Source organism: Oncorhynchus kisutch, unplaced genomic scaffold (genome assembly GCF_002021735.2).
Source record: "Oncorhynchus kisutch isolate 150728-3 unplaced genomic scaffold, Okis_V2 scaffold2442, whole genome shotgun sequence".
Classification (NCBI taxonomy): Eukaryota; Metazoa; Chordata; class Actinopteri; order Salmoniformes; family Salmonidae; genus Oncorhynchus; species Oncorhynchus kisutch.
The window spans coordinates 136,894-144,852 of NW_022264387.1; the positions used below are offsets into that span (position 1 = coordinate 136,894).

Genomic DNA, 7,959 nt, shown 5'->3' on the forward strand with positions numbered 1-7,959 from the left:
GAATATGGAGGCCAGGTCTGTTTGATGACTCTGGGAAGACTGACCACTGAGAATCTCTGACTCTGATCTCTCCTGTTGGTTTCTGTGGACAAAACATGAGATTACATCTCCTCATCCAGGGAGTACACACACACACACACACACACACACACACACACACTCACACACGGAGGGAATGTTGTGTTTGTTTAATATTGTTTTACGACTACGAAAATGGACAAAAGGATGAGCCTATGGATTATGAAAACAACAACAATAAATGGGAAAATGGGAGAGGAGAAATGACTAGAGACAGTGTTGTTTAACTCACTGACCAGGACCCATGAGTTCTTCTTACCTTTGTTCAGTAGAAAAGTCTCCCTCTCTAAAGTATATAGGGTCACCCATAGACTTATCACTCTTCATGGACACACAGCTGGGAACAGGGGAGGCTGGTCTCTCCTGCTTGATTGGACTTCAACACAACAGAGACAAACATTACATCTCTCATCTACTCTGAGCTCAGATGGGGAAACATAAGAAGAGTTTCACAAATAGAACTGACTTCCAGACGTTAGTTAATGGCGCGAGCAGTGTGTCATTTTTAATAACGAAATTCATTTAGCGTCGCGAGCGTTGTAGTCAGTCTGTCAGCCCCGCTAAAAGGCTGGTGTCGTTACTCTGCCTTCTCCGGGGGATGTTTATGTAAATTTACTAACCGGGTGTTGAATTATGTAATTTATTGGAGGGCTGGAAGACGCACTCTCGAGGTTGTTTACTCACAATTTCAGATATTAAGAAGATTTTTTATAATGAATGTCTACTGAGGTTGAGGTTCTGACTAGTGATTATTTACCCGGTGTTCAATACCTGCTATTGAGGCGCCCTGAAAATAATATTCAAAAGTTCGGTCCTTGGACACAGAGGGGTTAAAAACTAAAGTTACCGTCCATCTAGTGAAGAGAGGAGAACCGGACAGAGGTAGCCAGCATCCGTCAACGAGAGAGGGAGAAGCCTCACCGGGATTTAACAGGTGGAAGAAACAACCGGGGAGCTCCATCGGTCCAGAAGAAATGCAGACAGCCGGTGATGATGTAGTGGTAGCTATGGTAACTAGGATGCTGCTGGTAGAGTAGCTAGCTAGCTTACCGAGCTGTACCGACTAGCTAGGATAACTAGGATGCTGCTGGTAGAGTAGCTAGCTAGCTTACCGAGCTGTACCGACTAGCTAGGATAACTAGGATGCTGCTGGTAGAGTAGCTAGCTAGCTTACCGAGCTGTACCGACTAGCTAGGATAACTAGGATGCTGCTGGTAGAGTAGCTAGCTAGCTTACCGAGCTGTACCGACTAGCTAGGATAACTAGGATGCTGCTGGTAGAGTAGCTAGCTAGCTTACCGAGCTGTACCGACTGGCTAGGATAACTTGCAGGTCGTTTCTGGCCCTCATCTCGATGATGATGACGAATCCGGTGAACAACAAAATGAAACAAGGATAGAAAGTGAAAAGGATCTGGCTACACTCATACTGTCCCTGACCGTAAAGAAAAAAGCAAATTGAACAATAAACTTCGGTGTCTCAACACTGTAACAAACTCCGTCGTTATTCCCCAAGATCACCTCAGTCCACTCTGTGCGTAACCGGCTTGGCGCCACACCGAACGTGGACGCGGACAGTTCTGTACGGGGACGCGGACAGTTCTGTACGGGGACGCGGACAGTTCTGTACGGGGACGTGGACAGTTCTGTACGGAGACGAGGACAGTTCTGTACGGAGACGCGGACAGTTCCAGAACGCGGACATGAGCAGTGCAACACAACCAACTAAACCCAGTCTTTACAGTGGGTTACATTAGTAATATTCATTTTGGATTATTATGTAAAACAAACATTCAATATGTTGAGATCTGGGACCATATCGCCAAAGTGTCTCAGAGTAGAACATTGGTCTTATAAGTGATGAGAATAAAGAATTTTTACACTTATGGGTATACGTGGGTGGTTAATAACTATGCATGAAGTCTCTAGTCCCATCTAGTCGGCAGATATTTAGGAAACCTCGTGAGCTGTCCTAAGTAGTTTTTATAATGCATTTATATAAACTAAGGTTGAGGTATTTACCTGGGATTCAATACCTGCTATTCAATACCTCACTTTTTTTCTCTCCTAAAAAGTTATTAATTCACGGACAGACGTTGGTGGGGCAGCTGATAAATAAAGTATATTTTTCTCATTAATTCCTTAGATCTCAAACCTGCCCCATCTTTTCCAAGCCAATTTCTGGACTTTCACATAGAGGTCACTTGGTCACCCAGTTCAAATCACATATGAAAAATAAAACAGGTGTCTTGTTGATCAAGTGTTCTGCCTTGAAATAATAAATATAATAAAATAACAAAACAAAAACAGCAAAATGCTGAGACAGGTTTAGATTAACAAAATAATCAGTGCTATTTAGTACTATAATGGTATTTACTAACATAATATTATTACTATAACAGTTTCTAAAATAATTAGGGTTTAGGCTAAAATAGGTCATACGTAGGGTTAGATGCTGCTTTATAAATACATTTGGTTTGATTGTTAGGTTCAGGGTTTTTAAGGCAAAAAACAGTATGGGTTTATAGCTCTCTTGCTCCTCTCTGTGGCCTTCTGTGGGTACTACACAACTCATTCACGACACCTGCTAGGCTCAGCAGGTGTCATTGATACAATGGTGAAGCTGCCATTGTGACGCAGAACAATGAGCTGGGAATAGAACGTTCAGAAGGTGAGTTGGTTCCACGGAGCTCAATAGAACTAATAGGAGCTGGCAGGGAGAAGAATGACCTAAAATAAGGCCTGTTTTTTAGCGATTACTATTTAACGTAATATTATGAAACTGGGCTCCATGGCGGATGCAATTAACTAGTTATCAGAAAAAAACGTTGTTGTAAATGTCATGTTTCAAGCCTACTTGAGGCGCACCGAAAATAATTTTCAAAAGTTTGGTCCTTGGACACAGAGGGGATAAACACTAAAGTTACCGTCCATCTAGTGAAGAGAGGAGGGGTTAAACACTAAAGTTACCGTCCATCTAGTGAAGAGAGGAGGGGTTAAACACTAAAGTTACTGTCCATCTAGTGAAGAGAGGAGGGGTTAAGAACGGAGCAGAAGAGACATGTTTGTTGTTTGCTGTAACTAATGGTCAACGTTGTATTGTAATGTATGTATTGTAATGCCAGAGTTGACGTGGACCATCGTTCAAACAAAGAGATGCCTCCCTGACCACCAGTGTGTTTAGATATAATGAAGATCAATTCAGTGAAGAAGAACCTCTAGAGTTCTGACCAAAGAGCCCTATAAAGGGTTCTATATATACTGTATACTCAGACAGGCTAACCTCCTATAAAGGGTTAAATATATACTGTATACTCAGACAGGCTAACCTCCTATAAAGGGTTCTATATATATTCTATATATACTGTATACTCAGACAGGCTAACCTCCTATAAAGGGTTCTATATATATTCTATATATACTGTATACTCAGACACTTCCTGACCTCCTATAAAGGGTTCTATATATACTGTATACTCAGACACTTCCTAACCTCCTATAAAGGGTTCTATATATATTCTATATATACTGTATACTCAGACACTTCCTGACCTCCTATAAAGGGTTCTATATACTGTATACTCAGACACTTCCTGACCTCCTATAAAGGGTTCTATATATATTCTATATATACTGTATACTCAGACACTTCCTAACCTCCTATAAAGGGTTCTATATATATTCTATATATACTGTATACTCAGACACTTCCTGACCTCCTATAAAGGGTTCTATATATACTGTATACTCAGACACTTCCTGACCTCCTATAAAGGGTTCTATATATACTGTATACTCAGACACATCCTAACCTCCTATAAAGGGTTCTATATATATTCTATATATACTGTATACTCAGACACTTCCTAACCTCCTATAAAGGGTTCTATATATACTGTATACTCAGACAGGCTAACCTCCTATAAAGGGTTCTATATATATTGTATATATACTGTATATTCAGACACTTCCTAACCACCTATAAAGGGTTCTATATATATTGTATATATACTGTATACTCAGACACTTCCTAACCTCCTATAAAGGGTTCTATATATATTCTATATATACTGTATACTCAGACACTTCCTAACCTCCTATAAAGGGTTCTATATATACTGTATACTCAGACACTTCCTAACCTCCTATAAAGGGTTCTATATATATTCTATATATACTGTATAGTCAGACACTTCCTAACCTCCTATAAAGGGTTCTATATATATTCTATATATACTGTATACTCAGACAGGCTAACCTCCTATAAAGGGTTCTATATATATTCTATATATACTGTATAGTCAGACACTTCCTAACCTCCTATAAAGGGTTCTATATATATTCTATATATACTGTATACTCAGACAGGCTAACCTCCTATAAAGGGTTCTATATATACTGTATACTCAGACACTTCCTAACCTCCTATAAAGGGTTCTATATATATTCTATATATACTGTATAGTCAGACACTTCCTAACCTCCTATAAAGGGTTCTATATAGAACCTCAGTGGTTCTGTTTATTGTAGGAAGATAGAACCCTTTTTGGTTTCAACAGGAGTGAAGAGTGTGTTGATATAACGGATATATTGTCAGAATTCAGCTTGTAACAACGATCAGAATAAAAACTATAAAGTTATGCCTGCCAACATATTAGATAATAATTAAGAGGCTAAATGATTGTGTCATGCTACAATTTTATAGAGGGGTGTGTGTGTGTGTGTGTGTGTGTGTGTGTGTGTGTGTGTGTGTGTGTGTGTGTGTGTGTGCTGGTGAGACAACCACATATCACAGTCTCACATACAGGATACAAACATTTCATTCCAGCTATATAGCGTTTTGCAAAACAAAAATTAATCCACAAAAAACTATGAATTAAAATGTTAGAACAACAATAATTTACAGACAAGGTTCCCCTGAGCAATACTGTCTGATAAATAACAGATGTGAAAAAATGATGGAAACACGTTTTAGAAACAAACAAGATTGTAATCTCACCTCTTAGCTTTGGTGTCATGTTCCCCAGAGAGTCTCATTTTAGAGGCAGGGCCCCCCTCCTCTCTCTCCCCAGAGAGACTCATTTTAGAGAACTGACCCCTAAACAGAGATCCAACATGTTGGTTGTGGTTAACACAGTGACAACTAAACAGAGATCCAACATGTTGGTTGTGGTTAACACAATGACAACTAAACAGAGATCCAACATGTTGGTTGTGTTTAACACAGTGACAACTAAACAGAGATCCAACATGTTGGTTGTGGTTAACACAGTGACAACTAAACAGAGATCCAACATGTTGGTTGTGGTTAACACAGTGACAACTAAACAGAGATCCAACATGTTGGTTGTGGTTAACACAGTGACAACTAAACAGAGATCCAACATGTTGGTTGTAGTTAACACAGTGACAACTAAACAGAGATCCAACATGTTGGTTGTGGTTAACACAGTGACAACTAAACAGAGATCCAACATGTTGGTTGTGGTTAACACAGTGACAACTAAACAGAGATCCAACATGTTGGTTGTGGTTAACACAGTGACAACTAATTATTTTATTCATTATCTCTTAGAAATAAACATTTACTAACAGACACATCCAAACAGTCAGGTGATTTTATATTTTTCACCTTTTGTCCATAATAATAATAATATAATAATAGTAATAATAACAATATCTAATATATAATAATATGAATTATAATGTGTCACTTTCTCTTTGAATAATGTCTCTCATTCTAGTGTGTTGCTTTGTTCAACATGATATGATGATGCTGTAACTGAATTCAGTTCATAATATTAATGTTAAGAAAAGTCTGTTCAGTGGTTTCATACCAAATTACACAGGAAGCAGGAGCTCATTGGAATTTAGAAAGAACAAATGTTCTGATATTCTGAAAGACGACTTACAATTTATACATAAAACATACAAATGGTAAAATAACCTCAATATACGATGTATGAACAACATGTTATAATGTGACTTGACTACACCCAGTTAGCTATATGAACAACATGTTATAATGTGACTTGACTACACCCAGTTAGCTATATGAACAACATGTTATAATGTGACTTGCCTACACCCAGTTAGCTATATGAACAACATGTTATAATGTGACTTGACTACACCCAGTTAGCTATATGAACAACATGTTATAATGTGACTTGACTACACCCAGTTAGCTATATGAACAACATGTTATAATGTGACTTGACTACACCCAGTTAGCTATATGAACAACATGTTATAATGTGACTTGACTACACCCAGTTAGCTATATGAACAACATGTTATAATGTGACTTGACTACACCCAGTTAGCTATATGAACAACATGTTATAATGTGACTTGACTACACCCAGTTAGATGTATGAACAACATGTTATAATGTGACTTGACTCCACCCAGTTAGCTATATGAACAACATGTTATAATGTGACTTGACTCCACCCAGTTAGCTATATGAACAACATGTTATAATGTGACTTGCCTACACCCAGTTAGCTATATGAACAACATGTTATAATGTGACTTGCCTACACCCAGTTAGCTATATGAACAACATGTTATAATGTGACTTGCCTACACCCAGTTAGCTGTATGAACAACATGTTATTGAATGTGACTTGCCTACACCCAGTTAGCTATATGAACAACATGTTATAATATGACTTGACTACACCCAGTTAGCTATATGAACAACATGTTATAATATGACTTGACTACACCCAGTTAGCTATATGAACAACATGTTATAATGTGACTTGCCTACACCCAGTTAGCTATATGAACAACATGTTATAATGTGACTTGCCTACACCCAGTTAGCTGTATGAACAACATGTTATAATGTGACTTGCCTACACCCAGTTAGCTATATGAACAACATGTTATAATGTGACTTGCCTACACCCAGTTAGCTATATGAACAACATGTTATAATGTGACTTGCCTACACCCAGTTAGCTGTATGAACAACATGTTATTGAATGTGACTTGACTACACCCAGTTAGCTATATGAACAACATGTTATAATGTGACTTGACTACACCCAGTTAGCGCCATTTTGTATGATTGAACTGTCACGTAGCTGTCCCAGGTGAAATGGACTGTTAGATCTGAGTGTTTTACTGTCATTCACTAAACTAAAATAACACCAGACATTTAATTTCTCACACTTTACAATAATCACTGGGAAGATTCTTACCTTGTAGCCTGAATTCACAACCAGAACATGTCAAGTCATTGAGATATTTTCCGTTGTGCTGAGAGATCACCTTCCTGATGACAAGTGTCTCTGTATCTATATTCTAGGTTCAGTTGATCTTTGGATGTAATAATATCTGGTCAAAGTCTAGTGACACAACACCATAGTATATCATAACCATAACAGCAGTTGGCCAGTAAAGGCCATGGAATACTATAAAACAGGGTTCGTCAACTAGGTTTGGCTTCGGGACAATTGTTTTCTGAGTTAAAGTCTGTGGGTCAGAACATAATTAGCATATAATATTAGCACAGTGAAGAGGTCAACACTACAAATGAACATAATTAGCATATAATATTAGCACAGTGAAGAGGTCAACACTACAAATGAACATAATTAGCATATAATATTAGCACAGTGAAGAGGTCAACACTACAAATGGAACAACATTGATTAGTACATAATACATTCAGTGACAATATTTTTTTTTAGATCTGATTAAGTTCATAAAATCAGCAAAATCTCTACTAAATTATAAATCTTTGTTTATTTCTCTGTGTGTTGATTGGTGGGAAAAAACAGCTCTAGTCCACACTACTTTTTAACGTCAACGTTCGTTAGCTTGATAGTGTTCGGTGGAGCAGCACAGGGGACAGGGGAACCCAGTGT

General features: G+C 38.1%; 1 long non-coding RNA gene across 1 annotated transcript; it reads right to left on the reverse strand.

Moving 5' to 3' along the window:
- Positions 1-32: 32 nt before the first annotated feature.
- LOC116370070 (uncharacterized) lies at positions 33-7,719 on the reverse strand. The gene is made up of 4 exons (XR_004208696.1): positions 7,291-7,719; positions 5,076-5,174; positions 338-454; positions 33-82 (listed from the first exon to the last, which is right to left on the reverse strand). It is a non-coding gene; the product is annotated as an uncharacterized LOC116370070 (long non-coding RNA).
- Between the last annotated feature and the right edge of the window lie 240 nt (positions 7,720-7,959).